This window comes from Falco biarmicus, chromosome 5, assembly GCF_023638135.1.
Source record: "Falco biarmicus isolate bFalBia1 chromosome 5, bFalBia1.pri, whole genome shotgun sequence".
NCBI classification, from domain to species: domain Eukaryota; kingdom Metazoa; phylum Chordata; class Aves; order Falconiformes; family Falconidae; genus Falco; species Falco biarmicus.
Window position 1 is genome coordinate 27,796,825 of NC_079292.1, and position 23,849 is coordinate 27,820,673.

At 41.5% G+C, this 23,849-nt stretch overlaps 1 long non-coding RNA gene across 1 annotated transcript; it reads left to right on the forward strand.

Moving 5' to 3' along the window:
• The first annotated feature begins 4,072 nt into the window (after window positions 1–4,072).
• LOC130150343 (uncharacterized) lies at window positions 4,073–15,134 on the forward strand. Its single transcript, XR_008822210.1, has 3 exons — window positions 4,073–4,131; window positions 6,388–6,529; window positions 12,988–15,134. It is a non-coding gene; the product is annotated as an uncharacterized LOC130150343 (long non-coding RNA).
• Window positions 15,135–23,849: the final 8,715 nt, after the last annotated feature.

Consider the following 23,849-nt stretch of genomic DNA (forward strand, 5'->3'; position numbering starts at 1 on the left):
GTGTAGGAAACAAGAGGTTTATCATGGGATTAGTCTTACAGAGATAAAAGTAATCACAGAGTTGCTCAGGACTTCTTGTTTGCTGTGAAACTTGACTACAAGAGGTGATGGGTCTTTTCTTTTACAGCTTTTTCTGGTTGAAGAGGGAGGGAAGTGGGTTTAAAATAAAAACCGCTCATCTCTCCCTTATTTTGTTCGTCCCCATCATTTGGTACTTTGCAAAGGGGCAACTTTTTTTAAGGGATCATGTTTCTACCTTGCAACAAATCCCAGTCATGATTTTTATGGGCTAATTGCATTCCTGAACAGGTCATGAACTCTGGTCTGTTTTATTTCTATTCCTGATTTTAATTTTAATTTTTAAAAAGTAGTAAAAGTGAACTGATGCAACTAAGACTATGCTTTTACTTGCAGTGCATATGTTATGAGGCCAGTCATTTACTGTTTCAGGGAATCATGTGTTTTATAAACCAGCCGGCTCAGCTTTTTAGCTCATCATCTTGTGCCAGGGTTCCTTTATTTATGGCTCCAAGAACAAAAAAAATAAAAAGAAAACTATTTTTGGAGGAGTTTTAGCTTACAACACACAGTGGCAAAGTGTCTCAGGGATACCATCCACAAGCCAGAACATTCTTGCACAGTTCATTTATACCTTTTTCTTTGAGCTGCTACATTGCAGACTGGGCACATGCACAGCTCTGGGGAAATGCTGTCTTATAGCATGTAGGTGGATCTCCAGCTAGCACCTGACATGTTCATGAAGCTTTGGACTATCCAGGCACCTAGGTGAAGCATGAGATATGTCAAGTCTTATTTCATGCATGTATCTACATCTGAGCTAGCTATACAAGACCCTTTAGAGCCAGTAGGGAGAAATGAAGACTCAAGAGGAGGAATGAAGCTGACCTGTCTTGAGCCACCTCTCTGGGGTTTGATACAGTCTGACCCATGAATGAAGCGTGAGTCTGGAGAGCTGAGCACTTATAGCTGTACGTTCAACCAGCAGCATATGGTAGTGGTTGAGACAAGCCTCTGTTTCACAACACATGGAAAGAGGATGCTCCAGTGCTTATTGAGAGCACTCTGATACAGGATGCCCATTACAGTGAAGTTCTGAAACAAAATCTTTAGTCCAAAAATGGAGCCAGAGAGAGAGAGAGAGCATTTTTATATTTTGTACTGGTAAATGTCAGAGTGCCATTTAGTTCTAATGATGCCTATCAGAAAGGTGACTGGGACTTCCCCTGTTTTGCATTGGTCCTTTCAACTCTCAAATCTCCTGGTCAGGAACTGTCTATTTAATGATTCTTTCTGTTGGTGAGTCCTGAAGCCCTGATCACAGCAAGCAAAATGGTACCATACAACACAGCAATAACAAAATTATGTACATTCAGATATGTTATGTGTTGGATGAATGCATCTCATCTAAGTTGAGATGACTACGATGCAGGTGCCTACCCCTAAGTGAACGTCTAGGATATCATTATGGTCTGAGAAGACGTAGTCATTGTAGTCACAGCAGGAAAACATTGGATATGAAGGAGGTAAATCACAACCTAACCTCTACTGGCCTTGTTTGGTTTTTCTCCATTTACTAGCAAGGGATCCTAGGTGGTTGGCTCAAGTGTAGATATCTGCTTTACAGATGAGAAATTTTGGTCAGGTAGCTCCCGCGTTTAGTCACACAAGGTAGCAAGGGACTGTAAGGTCCGCCCATTCTTGTCTCCACACCCTTTGGATAACTTCCAGAACTACTGCTCAGAGTAAATTCCAAAGCAGCAGTGGCAGGTATGAAAAAAGGAGTTAAAGCTGTGGCTCTGCTTGCCCCATGAACTGACCAAGTGAGTGGAATTGGTGTGGATGATGACAGGCCTTAGATAAAGGAGTGCAGTAGCTTATCTCTTTCTGCAGAAGAAATGTAGAGGAAATAGGATGCTCCAACAAAATTCTGCTAAATATTGACCTAGATACCTAACAAAAAAACCTCAGCAGCTTGTCCATACTCAGAGACCTATGAAAGGCCCTTAAGGAAAAGATTTTTTCAAGTCCTTGTTCTAGCACATACAAGTTCTTTGCCTGATAAATGCTTTTTAACGCTTGTGCAAAACCAAAACAAACCAGGGCTAAGCACCCTCATAAATCACTACAAGTCAGCTATCTCCTTCCAATTCTGTGAACACAAGGGGAAAAAATGTTAAAGATGTAATGTTGACAAAACAATGAATTAAAGACATAATATGGAATAAAATAATGAATCCAAAGCAAATTCACTGCTGAGGTGGCCCGATCACAATGTGAAAGGGAAGAGTATTATTTCAGAAATTAATACTATAAAATAATAAGTTCTTGCAATCTCCTCATCTCTGATGACAGACAGACAAGATAGGTAAGGCAGACAATTCAACATGCCTTACAACTCGAGCACCTTCTGCTGCTCCCCACAGTCCCTCTTTGCAAAAGGATACAACATTTGTATGACTGATGGCACAGCTAGCACTACAGCACTCTGTTTTGAGAGAAATACAAAGTTTACATTGAGAAAATCTCCTCAAAATTACAAAATGTGGAATATACCCTGCCAGCCGGCAGACTTTTTAAACCTACTTTGTGCTGCAATGGAAAATAGATTCTGGAGGAAAAAAAAGAAAGAAATTATTGTTTTGCAATTATTATTTTTTGTGTTGACTTCTTTACTTTTCTCCCTACTCCGGGGCATGGTCAGGTGAATACATTTTCATAGAGCAGCATAAGTGTTGGTAAAGCATTTGTGCTATGGTCTGTCTTGTTGTACTTTAAATCAGAGAGCTCAGACCCTTTTAGCATTGTCTGAAAACAAGCTCTGCTTGTAATTCATATCCGTAAATAATCACATGAAAAGCAATTAGATGGCCAAAGGTGGGGTCCTGTAGCCTATGGATGGATGAACAACACCCCATCAGGTAAGCTACACTATGAACTCCCAGTCCCTCTCCCATACTGGGAAAAAGGCCACTGTATCAGTTCCATCACATGTTTCCAGCAAGGTACCTCGCCACAGGCATAGTCAGCTCTCATCCTCTGCATCAGTGCTTTCTCTCGAATTTAAGCCTCACCATTTTCCCTTCTTGTTGCCAAGAGGCTCCTTTTCTCCCTGCTGTCACAGACAACAGACATAACCTTCAGCACCACACAGAAAATCAGATTTTTTGGCAGTACCTCTACCACGAAGATGGATGCAGGTAACCAGGCTCCCCACCACCATGTCCCTAAAAACCACTGCTTCTTCAGCCACCTGGGAACACCGAGGAAGCCATCCGGGGCAAAATTCAGATGGAAATATTAGTGAACTAGCTTATTTCCAGCCAAACATGCAACGTATTCAGGTCATGCCTGCCTGCTTCAAGGAAAGCAACTGTTCTGCAAGCAGAGGGAAATCAGGAGAGACAACAACAACAACAACAAACCCCACCAACCACTCGTCTGCTGAATCAAAAGCCAAAGACAGGCCTGGCCCTTCCCTTCAGAGGCCTGAAAGAGAATGAAGGGAAAGTCTGAGACTTCCTGCCTTTGTAATGAGTTTACTAATTAAATGTTAATTGTGGGCCTTGACTGACCAACATTTAAATGAGGCCTTGGAGCCAGGAATTGGGCTATTGTGGTCAAATTGTTTATATGGACAGGAAAATGCCTTTCTAAACATTGGATTCCTGCACTCTGGCCAAGCTCTGGAGGAAGCTCCACGTGCAGCACTGCCGGGGCTCGTGCCTGAGGACTGCTGCCACGGGGCTGCCCTGTCCCCAGCCACCGAGTAATCGCACATGCTCCTGGGTGCCTCCAGCGTCCTCCTGCTTCCTTTGACAGTATTGGCTTTGATGGGGACCCAAAAAAGGCAATGTCCCTCTGGTCATCACTGGGCCAGTTGAGTGGGCGAGTGATGCCAGTGCCAAGGGGTGCACTTCTCCAACGTAGACAGGAGGTTCCCCACCTCGTATGCCGTGGGTGGCGATTAGAAGATATTTGTGCCTTAAACTGAGATTAGAAGTGGTTTGTGGCAGGAACTCTGTTTTTTTTCATCTGTGTCTAGTGCAGAAAGCAGCAGTGTGGGACTGTGCCTCAAGACTGGTGCTCGCAGTCCCAGCTGCTGTCAAACAAGTAAGTGCAAAAGCCCTTCATGCTTTAATGCTTCCCTCCTTTCTTTACTCTTGTTGATAGCCTCCATATATTTAGACTGGCTGTTGAAACACGTTACAGCCTGGGCTCTGATGCATCCTTCATAGTTTGGTTGAGTTCATCTCTTTGGGACATTCAGCAGAGATTTGAACCGATGAATCCAACTAGTTTCCTTACTCCTTCACCTTCCTTTTTATCTTAATTTCCCCTGACAGCTTGAAGAGCCTTTTTCACACCCATCACTCACATCACCTGTTGGTCCTTATCCAAATCCTCCTGCTAAGGAGCAATGGCTACTTTTCAGCCCTTGACCCACTTGGATCAGCTGCTCAGCTCCCATTGTTCCTTCTGGCTTTGCTTCACTACACATCTCAAAATCCAATGCAAAATATGCTAAGCATCCTATTAGTGTCTGTGTTCCATTTCAGAACCACATGCCAGGTAGTTTCTGCAGAATTCATGCTTTAGCTAGCCTATGTGGTCTTGCATTTCTCTAAAAACATTTCAGTGCAGTAGCATGATCTGATGAGGCAAAAATTATTTGGGGCGCCAGAAGCCTGGGAGTTGCACTCTGTTTCCTGCGTATCTATTTCTCCCCGGCAGTTTTTGACCATGTTTATTAAAATTGACCACACCACCTTAGACTTGGTGACTGTGATTAAGACCCATCCCCACCAATGCTGATAAATTTGGCCTGGTGAATTCTAGTTGAACTTTCAACCTTCTGCTGAGCTTCCCCTTTTATTTGTGCATTTAAGTTGTACCTTTGTATTGTTGGTAGTTTAGATTTGAAAATATATTTGACCATTATATCTTGTGGGGGGGAGGAAAAAAATACTCCCCTGATTTACCAATTAGCCTTCTATTTTATTTTAGAAATTGATGTCAGGGAAGTGAAGTGATAGCCTAAGCCATGCTGAAAGGTTCTATTAGTTTTGGGGTAGCGACGGTGTTAAGCAATTCCAGCTTACCTGGGAAAGGTCAGATGAGTCCCAGCGATAAGGCTCACAGCTGAATGTAGTGCTTTATTGTGGAACAGCTTCAAGCTGTATTAGCCAACAGTGACTTAAACCAGTAAACTGGGTTCCCATCAAGTCCAAATTAAGCTCTTGTACTGAAAGGTCCCACTGGATTTCAAATACTGAGAACTGCAGCAAAACTTAACTTTCCTGTCATCTCTCACCCTCAAAAGAAAAGTAAAATTTGGGTTTGGGTTTGGTTTGGTTTTAGTTTTTATTCTAGGTTAACAATGAAGATCAAGAGCTTCTATATCCATGGAATATGAGGAAGCAAAATTCCCCCACATTGTCCCTGCTTTTGGAAACAGCAAGAGGCCAAAGCATAGCAGAAAGCATGATGAGAAGCCCCTAGTGTCCCTCAGCTTCGGGATTTGGTTCTGCATCAGCGGCAGTCCTATGCTACCACACTCTGAACTCCTCTTTTATAAAACCGTTTTGTTACCATCAAACAAAATTGTAACCTGCTTCAAGCAGTTCCTCTCAGTTATTTTGCTGCAGTATATTCCAGTTTTACATGAAGATGCTCTGGGCAGTGCTTGCTGTAATATGATCTGGTCATAATGTCGGCCAAATTCTCCGCCAGGATGGGTCGATACAGCATCGTTAATGCCAAGGAAGTAATTTACTGGAATTACTGGTTGTCTGATCTCTTCTGTTTAAGGAAACTTTTCTTCTATTAAGAAACTGTTTCCTATTTCCTCCATGTTTGGGAGTAACACATTGATTTCAGTGCAGCTACTTCTGACTAGCAGAACTGCCTCAGATGAAATGAGCTATATGTATTCCTACATGTCCATTTTTTTGCAGAAGAAATAGCTTATGGTTTTTTGTTAATGATGACCTTCATAGTCATGCATGGTTGTAAAAGCTCAGGGCAGCTAGGAGGAATTATTGCCACCACTATACAGACGAGCCACTGACCTACTGGCATCCAAACTCATTGCAACAAATTTTGGACACTGAAGTGAAGCATCTGAGTAAGGTACATAGTCAGCTCACACTTCACCTGCCATGAAAGGGATGGGTGGAGGTGGCAGTGTCTCAAGCAGCTGTGGTTAGAACTGCAAAATCCTCTGTTGGAGTCTCTAGTGGCAGATGTGCTGCAGGGATGGGTGCAGAGGAAGCACAAACTGCAGCAACAGCTCTCTTGGTTTGTTGTGTCTGTCATTCAATGGATATTCTTTGAAATTGTTGTTGTTTATGATTTGCTTTTTTTTAGGGTTGGAGAAGAAGAGAGAAAATGCACAACAAGAAATGTCCACTTAATATTCCTGAACCCAATAGATATCTTTTGACTGCTTTCTGTGTAAATATATGTATTGTGGTTGCTTGGAACCTGATTCCCCTTGTGCTAGAGACAGGTAAATCTTATTTTTCATCTACAAACCTACGCATAAACTCAATGAAAAACCCTGGAAAAGGTACATGGCAAGGAATAAAGGCTGTTCTAGCATTTAATGAGTTACCCTCTATCTCTTAACACCTTACTTCAGCTTTCCAGAGAGAGGGCTTGTGCCAAGTATCATGCATCTTGGTTCAGTGATTTATTGCCATTAATTTGTTGCACTTAACTGAGTTACCTAAGCAAGGCTGTAGCCACTGTCAGTGGTTCTGCGTGTCACACAATGCCACTCCTGGGACCCATTCACTTCTGTCTCATGTCTTGATGAAGTTACTGCTAAGATCTACATCCAGGTAGAAGTTGTGCCAAAGAAGCCAGACATCTTGGGTGATGAAAGGACATTGAATTTTCCTTCCTGATCCGCAGGCTGGCTTTGTAGGGCTGAGTGTGAATGAAGTGAGAAAAATTAGATCTCAGAAATGTGGTGGTGGAAGAAGTGAGATTTGGAAATTGTCTCACACATCAGGCGAGGGAGGTGGCAGGCCAAAGGTGGCTCCTACACAGTTAACAGTGGTATGTTCAAGCTTCTTCCAAGAGGGGCAGGGGTGAAGGGAGGACTGGGGGTAGCTGCACGACCCACAGCTGGGTGGAAGCTGTCCCAGATAAGGAGGCAGCAGACAGGAACCTACCACTAAGCACTGCGCTGGAGTACAACTGTCAGACTGGGATAAATCCATGGCTACGAGCATTACCCATGGCTGTCAGTGTGCTCTACACCACAGGCACCCACACTCCCTGAAGACATGACAGGAAGGTAGGATTCAGAAAATGCCTGCTTGAAAAGCACCAACCCTAAACACCTGGGCCACAGGAACACTATAAAGCCTCAAAGCAGCCACTCAGTCCACAACACAGCTGAGCTGTTTGGGTTTCCCCCATCTGAGGATGCCTCTTAGCCACTGATACACCAGCATGAGCCTAAAGGATGGTCTGCAGCCTCAACCACTTCTCTCACTGGCTCCCAGTGTAGCTAAGCTCAGAGCCTCAAGGACAGTGAAAGCATCTAACCTTGCTGACACCACATCACTCATGCCTGAAGTTCAGAGTGAACTAGCATTTTTACAGATCCTATCCCAGGTGCCTCACAGTCACTATGCCGTTAGGAGGTTTTAGCCTCATTTCCCAGGCAGGGAGGGAGGCACAGGGAGGTGGAAGATGGTGGCACAGTCCTGTGCTACCTCACACAGCAGGAGGAACCCAACTGCAACAAGGCAGGTTAGGGATACCCTCTGAGAAGCAGGAGTATTTCCCTGGCTGGAGCAAGATAATGCCAGTGTTCCATGGCTTTCCATAGCCAAAGGCAAGGCTTGGCACCCATCTGGGTACCTCTGCATGCCTCTGCCTTGGCTTGAGAAGGTATCCTGCTGAAGAAAGGTATCAAAGCAAACCCCATGTCAATCTCCCATACTAATTTCCTAGCAGAACTCACAACTATTTCCAACTAAAATCATTAAATCAAAGGCAACTGTGAGTAAGTAAACAGTTGTCACAAGACCCTTAATCTCAGGAGAAGGAGGTGCTGGCTGACTGCCAAAGAGATGTTGCCTGAGCAGCAGGAATTTTTCCTCCAGCAAGCGTAACCCTAACCCTGGTGAATTTTACCTCATTTTGTAGACATATAAAGTCATATTCGCACTGCCCATCACGAGGGCCTCATTTAAGTATCTCACCTCTTAGGGAGTGTAAGGTCAAGAGACTGATGAGCACTTCAGACCACCTACCACCAGAGCTGTGAGACCCTCATTCCTCTTACAGTCAGTGGAGAAAAATAGTCAGTCACATGTCAAACAGGCTACCAGTTGTTATAGATAAGCAAGGCCGACTCCAGACTGTGGTGTCCTGCATGTGGCCCATGGACATTATCTGCCTAGGTCAGACCCCAATCAATCCCATCCCAGTGTCCTTCTCCATCCAAATCCCAAGCCAGAAGATCAGGACACCATGAAGAAGAAATAAAAAGCTTCACAGCAGCTATCAATTAAATATTCTGTGACCCCCACCTTGTTTCCCTTCTTAGGGAAAGATGGAAGAAATAATTCTGTATTAAATCTTCTCTCTACACAAAAGAACAAGTTTAGACTCCTCAAAAGGTTTTGGGAAACTCTGGTTACTATTCTCAAATCGTTCTAGTCAGCAAAAAAAATCAAGAACAGGGAGAGGAAAACTAAAATGATGCCTTTTTTTTTTTTACTTTTTTTTGGTAGTGAATGTGAAGTGACCCAGAAAATCAATTATTTGCTCTAATATAGAGCTATAATCCTCTCTAACAGCTAGAGTTTAGTTTAAGCCCTGAAGTACAAGGTTTAATATGGCTTCCAATAGTTTTATTGTCTTTAATTATGGTTTGTATTGTTATCCTTGGTAACTGTATAAATAGCCAATCCCTTTTTTGATATAGTTTGCTTAGGGGAAAAAGTACATGAGATGACATTGCCTGTGCCTTTACATTGTTCTACCTGTTTCACAGTGAGAACTCCTAAGTCTAGGCCAATTTCACCCATATTTAACAGAGAAGCAGGGATACCAAGTTATTAAGTCCTGAAAAGCTTAATTGTAAGAGTAGCCTAAAAGTAGAGCAGTGTCACCACAGAATGAATGATGCCAGGAAAGCTGCACAGAAGGAAAACTTCATAGAGGTCCAAATATGACAAAGATTTGACCAACATTTGCACTTTATAATATGTTAGAGAATACACCTGAGAAACTAAATCCACAGAGCCTTCTTTTACTTTATTTAGGCCAAGCTATGTATTTTATAATCTTGTTAAATCCTGCACTTAGCAATTTTTGGTAGTAAGTCCTTCCCCAGGTTAGTTGCATGTGGATAGTACAAGCACGATCATACAGATGCTTCAGATGTACCCTTTATGTCTCAACCCAGTTCAATAGCATGTGATTGATGGTGAAGGATGGAGACTTCTCTGGAGAGTTCTGAAAAAATCTAGAGATTTTCTGAATCATATGTGGTTCAGCAGAAGTCATTCTCCTGGAATAAGTTAGATATATACAGACATAAAATAATTTCTGTAGCATTTAGAAGGTGGAAAAATCAGAGGGATTGAAGAATTTATGGAAGGATGCACTTATATTGCATGTTCATTTGAAACCTGATTCATAACTCATGCGTTTTCTTGCATACCTTCATTCATTTTGCACCTACTTCCTATGTCAGTTCCAATTGCATCTATTACATTACTGTCCTACTACCTTCTTCTTAGCTTACTTTCTATATTATAAAATGCAATGCACACATTTAGTAGGTACATGAGTAGCCTTAACAGAAGTTAATTTAAACAGCATACATTTGCACTGGAGGTCTCTCTTCCAAATACCTGCCAGGCCAAGTGCTGTTTGGTTTATGTGAATTAATGGCATCACCGCCTAAGGTACAGAAGCTCTGAGAACTCATCTGCTGCACTGTAATGATTCCGTTCTTATTACACTATGATGATTAAGGCTGCAAGTTGAAAAAAGTATTTAAGTGCACATTAAACATACGCTTAAAACTTAATGGTGATACTAATAACAACACTTCCAATTGCATAGCTATAAAATAGTGGAGAGAGTCTGGATTTCCTACTGGAATCATACATTTTTATCCTAAATTAGAGTGCAATGAAAGATGAGATAAGATGAGATGACATGAGATGAAATAGATTTATACCAGTTTCTGTAGTACTAAGTTTTCAGTAGTGACCACAGGACAGTAGTTTGTAATTCTTATATTTTAAAGCTATTATTAAAAAGTAAACCATCTGATTTGACTTCCTGTTCCATCTCATCCAGTCAGGCCAGTATCTATCTAGCTGGTAATATGCTGGACTAACACATTTCTCCCTGGAAGGTGACTCAGTTTAAATTAAGTAGCATGCATCCGGAAATGGAAACTCCATCATTCTTTCCTGTAGTTTCTTAAGCAGCTTCACAGTTAAAAAGAAATGTGCCTTGTTTCTAAGATGATCACATCTAGCTTTCATATCCATGATTCTTGTTATCTACTTTCTGACAGATTAAACTGCCCTTTCGTATCTTGCATTTTCTCTGTTACACAGTGTAATCAAAGCATTTCTCATTCTTTCATACAGGCTAAATAAACCAATTTCTTAATTTCTTACACCATCAAGCATTTCCCCCAAGCCTCTAATCCTTTCAGTGCCTCTTTTCGGTGCCCCTTCCACATTTACAGCACCCAACCCAAAATGGGAGTCCCACACCACATGCACAGACCTCCTGACCTGGGGGAAATCAGACTCCTGATCTACAGTAAGGGACTCTTCCAAAAGGTTCTGGCTTAGCCAAATTTTTTTTATTATTTTTTTTTATTATTTTGCAGACAAGCTTTTTAAACCAAGATAGTACAAACAGATACCAGGGTAAGGGAGCAATCACACAAGCAGTTATGCTGGCAGTTGTGAAGGTGCAGCAAGCATTTGCAGGGGGATAGCAGCAGCCTTGTACCTTAGCCACAGCCACAATGTCCCATCTGACTGTGTCATCAGCTGACTCCATCAGGGCAGCTCACCTGAGGAAAACTTGGGCTGGCCAATTGTTGTAAATTACATCAGGATAATTAAGCTTTGATTTACAGATGTCATTTTACATAGTCATTTTATACTTGGTAGAATGTAGTTTGATTACCCCTTACTGTTGCCTTATCTTCAATAGCTACAAATGCTATTAGCAGTTATGCAGCAACTTACTCATTTTTAACAATATAACAATAAAGCGTATACCATGGTTAACCATGCAGGAAATGTCACTTGCAAATTATCATTTCCAATTATTCAGTATTAATTTAAGGGACACGGTTATCAGTCCAGTTACAATTCTTTTCTTTCTGTGACCTTCCATTTAATAACTGAAGATTTCTTTTCTTTTCTTTTTGTCTTTCTTTTATTTGTTCCTTTCTTTTTTCTTTTCTTTTCTTTTCTTTTCTTTTCTTTTCTTTTCTTTTCTTTTCTTTTCTTTTCTTTTCTTTTCTTTTCTTTTCTGTTCTTTTCACTTTTAATTTCTTCTATTTTTTCTTTTCTTTTTTCTTTACTTTTTTCTTTTCTTTCCTTTTCTCTTTTCCTTTCCTTTCCTTTCCTTTCCTTTCCTTTCCTTTCCTTTCCTTTCCTTTCCTTCCCTTCCCTTCCCTTCCCTTCCCTTCCCTTCCCGTTCCCCTTCCCCTTCCCCAGAAATCATGTGCTTGTTTCTTAGACATATTTCATACCTCTTTTCTAAAGAGCAAGTGTTGTGAAACCACAGAAACGGCCTGACCAAGTTTGCTGAGAGGAAGTTGATGTCCATTCAGGAAAGGCTGAGAAGCCTATTTGTGCACTGTGTGAGACTCCAACAACTGATTTAACCATCTAAAGATGACTGGCAAATAAACTGGGATTTTTTTGGAAGAGGAAGGAAAACAAGATCCAAGAAGCCAAGTTGTTGGGACAGCACTGTATTAATTAGCCTGAAAGCTCTAAGAGCCCCAGTGGTTATCAAGGCTGCCCACGGCACAAAACTGGCTGAGAACAGCCCTGCTGCTCAAAACTGCCTCCAGGGACCTTCTGCCCCCATGGCACCTGCCTCCCCCTCCCCGGAAGAAGTCATGAGCTTGGAGAGAAGGAGCTTCTTTCCTTCTCTCTACACTAATTCTGGAGAGCCCCATCTTGGTCCTTATCCCCCAAGGTCTCTGCCACAGCTCTCAAATTTGTCTGTGATTAATTTGGTAGCACATCTCTACTCAGCAGAGCTGGAAGGTATCTGGGTCATGTTTCTAGGAGGGATAAAACCAGGCTCTCTCAGGGCTGAACTATGAGCTTTCACTTCCTAAATGACTGTTCAAACCAGTGGGCTATTAAGCAAAGGAGATAATACACCACTGGCTGGGTTTTCAAAGCAAAGCAGCTAAAACAGCATTTTGTGAGGGCCCTGATCCTATTAGAATATTTAGGCAAACCCTGAGAACACCCACACAGTCAGAAAACCGAAGTCCTTCTCCATCTAGCCCGGGATCCCAATGGGGATTAGGCAAAGGCCAGCTCTCCCACTGCTAAATTAAGTGGCTAAGAAGAAATGGGATATTTACTATCTGGAATTGCCTACCTTCCTCCATCAACTACAGAGGGAGCCCAAACAACTGGCTCAAACCAAATGCCCAAATGCATATAAGTAGATAAGATACACCCCCCCTTTTTGAGTCTTGGTTCCCTGTTTATAAAATGAGAATACTAAGATTACTTACCTCTGTCACGGGGTTATTATTAGGATAAACCTAACTGAGAGTTTCTTTCCTACTCTTAGGATGAGGTTAGAAACTATCCAGAAGCAGCACTGCTCTGGGAATTAAATCAATTCTTTTGCTCTAGGAGAAAGAGAAGGAGGGTAATCCTTCTTTGTTTTGTGTTTAACCTACCAATTTTGCTGTCTTCCCTCCAGGCCCAGATTGTTCCTTGGAGCCCAGGACCATAGATGTAGCATAGCTGGACTGGCCTCTTCTCCCTCCCTTCCCACTGATGGATTGGAGGACATTATTTGCCTCTGTAATGACTGGAAAAGTCTCTCCTTATCTACACAAGGAAGAGCCAGGGAGGACTTTATTTGGGTGCCCAGGGAGATGACGATCAAGCAGTTCTACAGGACAAACTCCCATGAACCTGCAGATACCTGGGAGAAGCAAGGGCAGCTCAGGCTTACGCAAGACCAGACCCAACACAGGGTGTGCAGCAGCGGACGTTGCAAAGCCATCAGCAAAGGGTGGCAGGTCCCCTTCGCGCTTTCTCAGGAAGTTTTGTGTAAACATCAGCTCATTTGTGGTCATTGAGTTTGAAACGATTATTCCCACAAACAGACCAATTGAAAGCAGAAATAGACTGAATGTGTATTTTTCAGTTTGTGGTCTCCCCTGCGTTTAAATACAAAGGGAGAGTTAGCAAAATGAATGACAACATTACACCTGAAGATGATTAGGAAACAAGATAAGCTACTCCTGTGTTTATCTTTGACAGCCATTACAACATAACGTAGCCAATATGTAGTTCAATCACTTCTGATGACACTTTCTCTCTCTTTTTATGATAAGAACCGTTAGGTTTAACTCCTGCCAAGTAAAATCAGCCTAGATACTGGTGGTAGTGATAAAAGTAGCTCTGTCTTTGGGCTAATAATAGTTGATACACCTATTGGTCATAAAGTGTTTTGCAAATGTACATGAATTTGATTACCATTTTCTTCTAATTTACAAAGAGAGTTATTGAAGTATTCAGGCAATTAAATGTGCCACTAGACACTAAAGGATTTTTTAAAAGTCCTTTGGGCATTGAACTGCCACTGGGAGTCAAGAGAACGCTTGAATTCACACACAGATCCTGCTAGGCAGCTACCACCTAAGCACTGGGCAATGCATGTCTTCCATACTAATGCAGCATCCAGCTGAAGGTAGCAATATGCCTCATAGTGTCCTTTTTAGGGCAGGGACTTGTGGTCTGCGTGCAGAACAGGAGCTAAAAGAAGAAGGTTGCAGGACTAATGAAGCAGCTTTGGTCATCAGGCAACGCTGTGCCTGCACAGCAGATCTCTGCTGTCAATCCCTGTGCAATTAGCTCTACATCACTTAGTGTGGAATTCATTTCACATTGCTTAGGCAGCTAAAACTGCTGCTCCTGCACCAGGGGTCAAAGCCAAATTAACAAGTTCTTTTACCAGTGACTCGCTGCCACTTTTGTCCCAACTTTTCCATTCACTTGGGGGCGGGGGAGAACAGGAGTGTTCCTTAGTGAACAGTGAATGAGATTTTAAAAGCAACAGATTACATTGCTGTCCTTAAGCCTGCACTATTTCAGGCTCCCCCATGCATCAGCATTAGCCCTACTGAGCTGCACAAGGGCAGGCATAAGGCTGGAGCTAGGGGAGACAGGCTGTCTTTTGAGGTGCCCATTTCTTTTTGTAAGCTTCCCATGGCTGCGGTCAAGGAGCTTAGACTAGTTGCCCACTTCCAGGGATGCAGGGATAACTTTTATTCCTAGAGAACAAGTCAGAGAAAACCTAATGTAGCAGCTCACCCTTTTCCCAACAAATCAGACACGGAAGGACTGATGGGGAAATTGTAATTTGCCTTGTGTAGTTACACTGACACCTCAGTAAATGCTCCTCAGATAATCAGATAGTCGTAACCCTGTTATAGTCCATTAATGCATCATTTCAGGAGATTGCCAGGATATTTACTGACTAGCTAAGGCTAGGATGGGTTGGGGTTTTTGTGCCAAAGAGCATGGAAAGCAGCTTATCTGTTCAGTTACTTTGAATTTGGAGGTAATTTGCTGCTCTCATTGCTATGTGTCAAGAGAAGAGGCAAGTACAGAAACTGTCATTTATACCACTAATGGAATTAAAAATGAATGTAGTCCAGTAATCAATGCCTTGTTCATAGTGATGGGTTACAACTTATCTAAACAATGTGACCTTTAATTGTGTGCAAATGTCATTTCCAAAAGTCTCCCATGTACTACACAGTAAACATCTCTCTCTGAGCCCTGCTTAGGCAGATGCAGCTTTTCACCCCAAATCCCGATTCTGTGCTAAGAAGGTGCTGTGCTGGCATACTTGGACACTCAGCAGCACTACTTTTTCAGATCTCAGTCACAAAGAACGTGGCCGTGGGTCTTACGTATCCGGAGGAAGTGGAAACTGAGTGATTTGACAGCGGCAGTGGAAGGCAGGACCGCCCCACATGCTATGTGTGGCACATAGCTTTGTGAACCTGTACGCAAAGTAAGAGCTGTGTGTAAGCACATAGGCAGGCACTTGAATCCCACAGAGATGATAACACAGATATCAACAGCATATCCTTCCACAGGATGCTTTTTAGCTGGCAAATCTCATCCAGTAAGGCTGCACTAATCTACATGGAGGCAGCCCTAACTGACTGTCTCACAGTGAGTATGGAAATCCAGCACTGAACAAGGCATCGCAAGTGGGTTTTTCCCCCAGACTAGATGAATGTCCAAATATTTAGCCCTTTTGGTTCTGTGAGTTGAGCAATGGGGTTTTGCTTGACTCCATGGAAAAACAGCCCAAGAGCTTTTCTCGGATTATAAACCTGGTGTTGGTATTCCAGATTTGTCACAGTCAGACTAAGACTAATGATCCTACCTAGATAAGCCTATCTCCTTAGCAGACTTGACACATTCAGGCACCAGTGCAGACCAGGTCTATAGTTGGACTCGATGATCTTACAGGACTTTTCCAACCCAAATTATTTTATGATTCTATTGCTTCATGAAATAAGTTTCAGCTTCACTTGCACTACTGAACAGAGGCAGGAAGATGAAAACTGTGGCTTACCAGCTGATTGACATCTCCGGAGGTGTGGGCTCTGATCAAGGCTTTTGGCATGGTTTGGACGTTGGTTACACATCTCCCACAACCCTTGAATTCTCTGCTATCTTATAATGTTGAGCTCATACTTATGGGGACAGTCTGGTGGGATTTTTCTGCCTTACCTGGCTGTTTATCTTCATGAAGCTGGTATAGATGCACTAGTTCTGAGACACTTGGACAAACTTGGTTAAAAAGACTGGTGCTGAGGAAAGAGGGGGAAGAGGAGTGCAGATGGGCACACAGGCAAAATGAATACCTTAAACTTTCTTTCTGTGAGGAAAAAAAGGAATAAGGAATTAAAAAGAGATTCCAAGAAAATTTGAGAGCATTTACAAGTCACGAGTCTTCAATCAAATATTTTTTTCTCTGAATTTGAAGGTGGGGAGGCAGACTAGCCTTTAAAAAAGAATTTGCAGGCCTACTGTGAAAGATGTATGAGATGTGGTAAAATGAGTTTACCAAGATGGTGCTGCTCATTCCACCTCCCTCTGAGCAGGCAACAGAAAAAGCATGATATCTGCACCCCAGCAGTGGCCTCAGTGAGGTGTTAATCTCCGTTCTCGGTGAATGCTATTTATGTATCAAAGAGTCAGTGAGAAGGAAATTGGCTTTACTTCTTTTATATACCTCTAGTTCATTCTCTGCCTCAGCTTCAGGATGAATATTTGCAATCCCAGAAAGTCTCAGGTGGCCTGCCTCGTAGAGGATGGAATATGACTTTTTTCTTTCTATTCAGGTGATCTTCATTCTTAAAGCTGGAATGCCTCAGATGCTTCTGCCAGTAAAAATTAATAACTTCTTTCTTTCTGGGTTTGGCCTGTGAAGGATAGCACTGGACTCTTGGCAAGTGGTCATTCCCCATGTGTTAGTACAGTTGGTCAAAGAAAGCAAGTTCTTCTGATGTTTTCTTACATTTAGTATTTGTTTGGATCAACAGCTAGAGACCTTAAAATATTCTGTACTAGCCACACACATGAGCAGAGAAAGCCCTTTAAAAAAGAAAAACATTTAAAAAGTAAAACAAATAGAAGAGAGGAAAAGGGAGAATTTGATCTGTGCCATTTGGTAGAGCTGGGGAAGGCAACACAAAAGCCCAGATTTACAAAGTTATCAAAGCCTTCAGTTGCTCTTTCAGTTTTGTAGGTACCACTGAATGGCTCCAGAAACCAATTCAGGTATCAAGAATTGAACTCAGAGCTTGCAGACCTCTGTTCCCCAAAACCAATATATCCCCTCAATATTCCTCCTAAAGTGCCTCTGACAGAGCACAAGACATTTATCAAATTAAGAAAACATACAGCCCGGAAAACCAGGTGATTACATTCTTAGAATGCCATTCACAGCACTGGGTGGAGGAGAACTAAGAACTATTTAAGCAAGCAGATAGACCTTTGAAAGACATAGGATGGTGAAAAAGCCATCAGTTTGGAAATTAAGGCAAGAAATAACTACTGCTAGATCAAGATTTCTACTGCCGCTCTTGGAAGACTAAGCCAATCATTACCAATAGGCACAGTTCAGAGATCCTTTCACCGTACATGCTCACCTCTCAGTTTCAAGATTTTATCCCAGGTGGCTTTATGGCACCATTCCTAAATTAGACAAATGCAAGTCAGAGATAATTCAAGCCAAATGTTTCAGTTGGGATTATCAACTTTATCCTTTCAGAAAACAGTGATTTCATCTCATCAATATTTTCCAAAAATAATAATTGCAATAAAATCTAAATATATTGTTATGATGAAAATTTCTTGTGTCAGGTTATTGTTGCCATATTTAAAACATACCTACTTCAGTCCAGGATTAGGTTATAAATTAAAACAGATAAGTCAAATCAATGAAGAAAAAATGAAATTGTCAATTCCACTTATCCTACACATCATTTCAGAATTTTGGCTGTATGGGTGTTTTTTCATTTTCTTATCAATGAGACAGAAAAAAAAAATCATGATTTGGAATCCCCCATGATAAAATAATCCTGACTTGCCATTCCAATTGCTCTGCTCTTGCACAATTTTCAGCTCAGATTTCCATCAAATGAACTCTTGTCCTTACAGATAAGGAAAGTGACATTCCTAACTTTATATCTGTTGGGGATAGTTCTATAAAAATAATTATTCAGAATACTTTTAACTCCCCTAAAGTTACTTTCAAGCTTTTTACCAACCTTCAGGTTCCATCTCTGAATTCACATCTATCTCATAGTCTAGAGAAAAGCTCGTTTGATAATGGATAGGAAGACGGTGAGGCAAGGTTGCTGATACAGCACAGAGAACAATTGGTGCACACAACTAATCTGTGTTTATTAATTTTTTATCAGGTTCTTTCCTCTACCCATTCTGAGCAAAGAACATAAGTATGCATTAAAATGGAAGCGGATTAGCATATTCACTGGACTCTGGGAGACCACACTCCTACTAAGGCTGAACATGAGTCTAAAATTAATTTTAATTGAATCCAGCCAGATTTCCAAAAGTTTTTAAATGCCTAAAGATGCAAACAGTGTAACCTCTCAACCCTTATTTGAAGTGCATCTTTTCTTTCATTATTTTCTATTATGAGTGCAGAGAAGACTGACTCAGATCTCTGCATAGCTGCACATCATATGCAAGTAGACAACACAGCTGAATTAATTTAAGTGCTGAAGCTGGGGTGGTCTCACTCCTCCCTTCCTTCTTCCTCCTTCACTTCCACCTATGTCCTTCCACCACTACCATCAGCTCCCGTGGCACCCGCCATCCTGAGCCACATCAGCTCTCTCAGTGGGCAGAAAACTAACACAGCAATAGCAGTGCATTGTTTTCTGCCAGGTTACAGAACAGCAGCAGCTCAGCAAAGGGTCCAGTGCATTTCAGCAAGGGAAGGGGCTGAATTATCTGATGGTGCACAGGGATGGGAGGAAAGAAGCAAAGGGAGAGAAGAAAAGAGGGAATGTAATTACTGCTTCCACTAGTGCTGAGCTGTTAGATTAGCAAGCGGTAACACTCACCACACACAAAGCAAGTAATTGTTACTCACACCCTAGTTTCAGAGTAAAATTCAACCTGAAGAAGCTTTGTCTTTTGACAAAAATAACCACAAAGTTCAAAAGGGTATCTTCTAATGTTTTTAGAAGATGGTGCTGAATAATAGATGTGGCTTCATGTTTGAAACTTTGCCTGTTTAAACATGATATGACCACAATCTTGTTTTTGCACTTGTAATTCAGTTAGAGAACACAACACCGAGAAAAATAAATCTGGAAATGTTCATTAACGGCTATGTAAACAACAAATGCTTGCTTCGTGCAACCATTTTTTGCAAATATTCGTGAGGATGACATAAAATACCAAGCGAGCTATTCCACAAGGCCTTGGATATTTCTGGACAGATATTTTATCAGTGCTCTCTGGGAATTTGCAACCAGGCCCAGCAAGATATACTTCAACAATACATCAACATTTGCGTATGATGCTTCATTCATTTTGGCAGACTCAACACTGTCTATAAACTGATGGAAAAAAATATATTTTCTTCCAACTAATTACTCAGTTATTATACTACTTCATACAACAAGGTATGCCACAAATAAGTCATAATTTGACTTTGAAAGCCCTGTAACAGAAATTTTCTAACACTTTTCTTCATCCTCCAAAAGGGTTTCAGAATTACAGAAGAGATCTCATCTGGTCTGTCCTGAGCACATGCTGATGCGTGTTCTCACAAGATGAGAACTGCGAGGCTTGTTAAATGTTTTCCAGGATTTAAAGCTTACTTTTTGTATTCATTATTTTGTTTGCCACTTTTTATGGTTTTAAGGATGACTACCTGTGGAAAGGTGCACCACAATAGTTAGTAGAGAGTACAGCTTGTTGCAGCTCCTGGAGGCCTTGGCACAGGGCATGATGGCAGTCAGGAGGCCAAGCCCAGCCCACCCCCTCTGCAGCTGGTCTTCTTTGGGTTTGCATTAGTCTCTTCTAAAAATCAGTCAAAGGGACTTTAAAGAAAAATATGGCAGAACCCAGTAGTGCTTCAATTACTCTTGCAGCTTTCTTTGCAACTGTAGCAAATCCACTCTTTAAAAATAATAGAAAATCCTGCTCCATAAGGCAGAAAGATTCCTTCTTTAGGACGCAAAAAAGATGACCTTAATTTGTGTCTGACCTGAGCAGGGATTTTGATCTGCCCTCAGAAACCAAGTTTCAGATGTAAAGCTTCCAGATGAAACCATGCCAAAGGGAAAGAGGAGGGGTTACGTTTTTCAGGCAGGAAAATTTACTTCTTAATGTTGAGTCCACGTATAGTCCTTGAACAATGGGTTGACTTTTTTCACCCTCTGGCAATTGAATCATGTTGTACTGTAAATAATGTGCTACAGTACACCCCTCCCCCTTCCTAAGGAAAAAGAAAAAGGAAAACATAAACCTCTCCCATAGCTGGCTATGCTGATATTATTACTCATTGACTGCATCAGCACAGGTCTACATTAGGTGCTTGTTAAAATCCCTGCCAAGAGAAAGTTTTAATTTTCATCAATTTATTTTTAGTAGAGCAGCTGGGAAATCCAGTGACTGGCTGAGTGGAGAGGAGTTTGGAGTGGAAAACCGCTTTTTCAGAATGCACTTCAGGTTCCTTCTGCCTACAAGTGAAACCTCTCCTCGGGATCTTATCTTGACCAGGCTGAACAAGAACAGCCCTTTTCTTCCCAGGATTCTGGAACTCTGTCCAGTTCTAAACAAAAAAGTCCAGTCAACATCAGTGGTTCTGTCACATTTACCTTGGTGGTAGAGGTGAAGTGGGTGGCAGACAGTTCAGGTGACCTTCTGCCAAGGGCTTTTGCAATGTCATGGGGAGAACTAGCCATTGGTCTTGAACTAACCACCATGTGATTCCTCTCAGTGGCTTCTTTCTCGGATAAGCTAGCAACACAGGATACCTCTGTACTCAGGGTAGAACATAGCACCCCTGAAAGGTTAGTCAGCCTACCTCTTTCAGCCGTTTCATATAGGATGGGATAATCAACCTGGGGGAGTTCTTGTTGAACAATAAGTGTTGATTATAGAAAGGGTCTGGACATCTAGTGTGACCTAAGCTTCAAGCTGGGAAGAGGGGGGTCACTAAAGTATAAATCGACGTTGTTGTCCTTGTGCTGGTGTCAGGCAATTCTGGCAAAACCATTGTTTTGCTCTGCAATAGTGAACAAAAACAGGTGCTTAAAAGTGATGCAAAAAGCACTGTTCCTCATGTACTGTCTTTGGGCTAAGAATATTTCACTTTCTAGACCAGTGAAAACTACAAAACATGTTAACCTGATGTCCTACTACTTATGTGAGTTCTCCAGTGTCTAATATCATTGCTGAGTTTAGACCAATGCCTTTCTCTTTGGATTAATGTCTCAATGAAAGCACTGATTTGTCAAACTCTTTTCTCAGATTTTGTAGGAAAGTAGTATCTTTGAGCTACTATTCCTCTTCCCTCCTCCTTTCCCCCAGCTTAATTTAATTAGGTAATAAATAACTGGCTCACTAACAGTAAAATTGAATAATTTGTGTTTTCTTATGAAACTAGACTCTTTTTTTTTTTTAATTAAAAAAAAAAAAAAAAAAGACCAGTACAGGGAGAAACTAACAGGAGAGAAACCCAGTTTGCTAAGTGAAACCTTTCAGACCTTCCAATTTGCTTTATAAACTTCCAGGCTGCTTTGCAGCTCTACAGCCTCTGTCCTCCACAGGACCCAAAACCCCAGACACAGTTGGACAGGGACAGGGATTAGTCGTGATGCTATTTATGTCTCATGGTGATGCAGAAACCATAGCCTTGTGCTGTCTGTGATAGGGAAAGAGGTCCCATGGCAGGCACAATGAGCCAAATCAATGGCTTTCGTACGCAGAAGAAAGTCTTGACCCATCAATATTTTTGTCAATACTGATGGAAACTGCCAATAAGTTTCATAGGACCTCCCAGGAACATTCAGAGATCCAGCAGAAGACTTCCATACCTCATCCATAGATAGGTCTTACCTACACAGAATAGCCGACATTAGTTAAATCTGATCAATTACAATATATGGACTTCAGAGCAGCCCTGTAGTTGTTCCCAAGATAACCTAAATCAGCCTTGAGAATTGGGGTAGTTATATTTTCCATGCCAAGACAGGGGGAAAAAATTTAAAACTTTAGTTTGGTGAGATGCTGAGCACTGTTTGTGAAGTGCTTTAAATCTTCTGATCTTGTCAGGTTTTTCGGAAACTCTCCATTTCCATTCAGAAAATTGGTCCATCAGTAAACATATTTCAAAAGACTTTTTTCTCCCAAACAAAGTTAATCAATACAAGCTATATGTAATGTTTTAAGTGTTCATGTAGGACCTGACAACACTTGGGTTTGTATGTGTTTAATTAGACCACTAAAAGTCTTAAGGGTAGACAAAACTTCAATTTTTCTAAATCTCTGCAGCAGTGAATTGTATCTACAGTGTCAATGCCTCCAAGTGATGAAGTAATTTGAAAAAAAAATACCAACCCCCAACTATTGGTGAAATTACTGAGACAAGTGTTTTTAATGCAAGTATTCATTTGGTACTATAATAATAAAAGATTCAAATAAATCCAAGTGAAACACTAAGCAGAACTTTGTGTATATGTAGGAGGGATGCCCCTAGGGAACACATTGTGGTTATGCAGCATTCAAACAGACAGGACATTAAACATACACGTACAAAAACACAAAGTTAAAATATTGTAAAGACTTTGCCATTAACCTGCCAGAAATCGGAGAAATTCAGAGTAATAATAATTCACTAGAGGTTTGATTCTACTCTCACTCATGCTGGCTTCACATCTGTATGATGCATTTGACATCCCTAGCTTTACTATCAATTCACACCAGTTTAGGGAGAACCAGGTTCTGCACTGTTAACTGTTGATGTCCTGCTACTTAACTGTGACCTCCAGACCATAATTACCATCAAAGGGGCATTTTCATTTCAAGCCTTTGTTTTGATTAGTGCAGCATTTGGAGAGAAAAAGACCCCATGTGTGCAATCTTTCATGCTGTCCGTCAGTCCTTGAATTGTTTTCATTATTAAAAAATTACACGGAATTTGAAACATTTTCCATGAGAATTCTGAGGACCTGCAAAGACCATACTGTTGGACACCAGGCCAGGTAAGGCTATTTGATAAGCTCAGAAGGGCTTGCTTATGTGACTGGGCTTTCATTTCCACAGTACTGAATTCTTCAAGCATGCACAGGGATGTATAAGAGACCATTCCATATCCTACCTTGCAATGCATGAACGAAACATGTAGGTATGTTTCATGTGAAAAGATCATGCAGCATTCTTCAGATCTATGCTTATTGAAATCTCATGGGGCTTTTTATAGGGTTGTCACTCAGTGGGGACAAGCAAACAAGCCTTGAGTTGTTGCATTTGGTGGCGTACAAATGGCATCATTATTTTTGCATGTGATGCAGAGTACAGGCTAGGCGCCCTGATGACCAGCTAGTCTCCTACAGCCTGGTGCTGTGAGCCAGTTGGAGAGTAAATGGAAATAGTCAGTAGCTATAAAGTGAACAATGTTTTCTTCTAAGTTCTAGCTGGTTTTTTTCAGTGTGTTTTTTGTTTGGTTTTTTTTTTTTTTTAAGAAAGGAACAACCTAAGCCCTTTTGGCCATAGGGTGATCCAATATTTAATACATCAGCAGAAGTTCCTGGTGGACTCTGGGCTAATTTTAATACATTTTGGTCTCCTTGGAGGCCCCCATTAGTGAAGCTGAAGGCACCTGGACATGGGTACACAGGACAAGGAATCCCTCCCTGTGTGGAAGTTTTGTAGCTACATGAAAGAATGCATTGCCCAAACTAATATGTCTTGCTTCTCAGAATATGCCTTCAACAGATCTTATTAGCTCCGGCAAAGCTCCATCCTAACATGATTTCTGGC